Source organism: Galeopterus variegatus, unplaced genomic scaffold, assembly GCF_000696425.1.
Source record: "Galeopterus variegatus unplaced genomic scaffold, G_variegatus-3.0.2 Scaffold12227, whole genome shotgun sequence".
In the NCBI taxonomy this organism is placed as follows: Eukaryota; Metazoa; Chordata; class Mammalia; order Dermoptera; family Cynocephalidae; genus Galeopterus; species Galeopterus variegatus.
This window is the reverse complement of record NW_007738338.1, coordinates 32,251-32,604: the sequence shown is the minus strand read 5'-3', so window position 1 is coordinate 32,604 and position 354 is coordinate 32,251.

Below are 354 nucleotides of genomic sequence, written 5' to 3'. Positions count from 1 at the left end.
TTTCAGGTTTTAACATTTATTTCCAACCTTATCCCATATACCTATGACAGTGCCTGGTGTATAAAAGGAATTGAACATATACTTGACCTATAGAGAATGAAAGAATGAACGAATATATTTGACTATTGGCCAAAATGGAGAAAGAGGGGTTGAATTTACCTTAGCACTTAAAACAACAAAAATATTTAGACAAAGTATATGAAGCAACTGTTTTCAAGACAACAAGTATCTGGCAACAAAGGAATATAATCCCATACAGACAGGGAAACAAACAAGGTGAAGTCCTACAATTGCTGCCACTCACTGCTTTGAGAAAGATTCTAGGCCACAGTAAAAAGAAGGGGAAAGCCACAC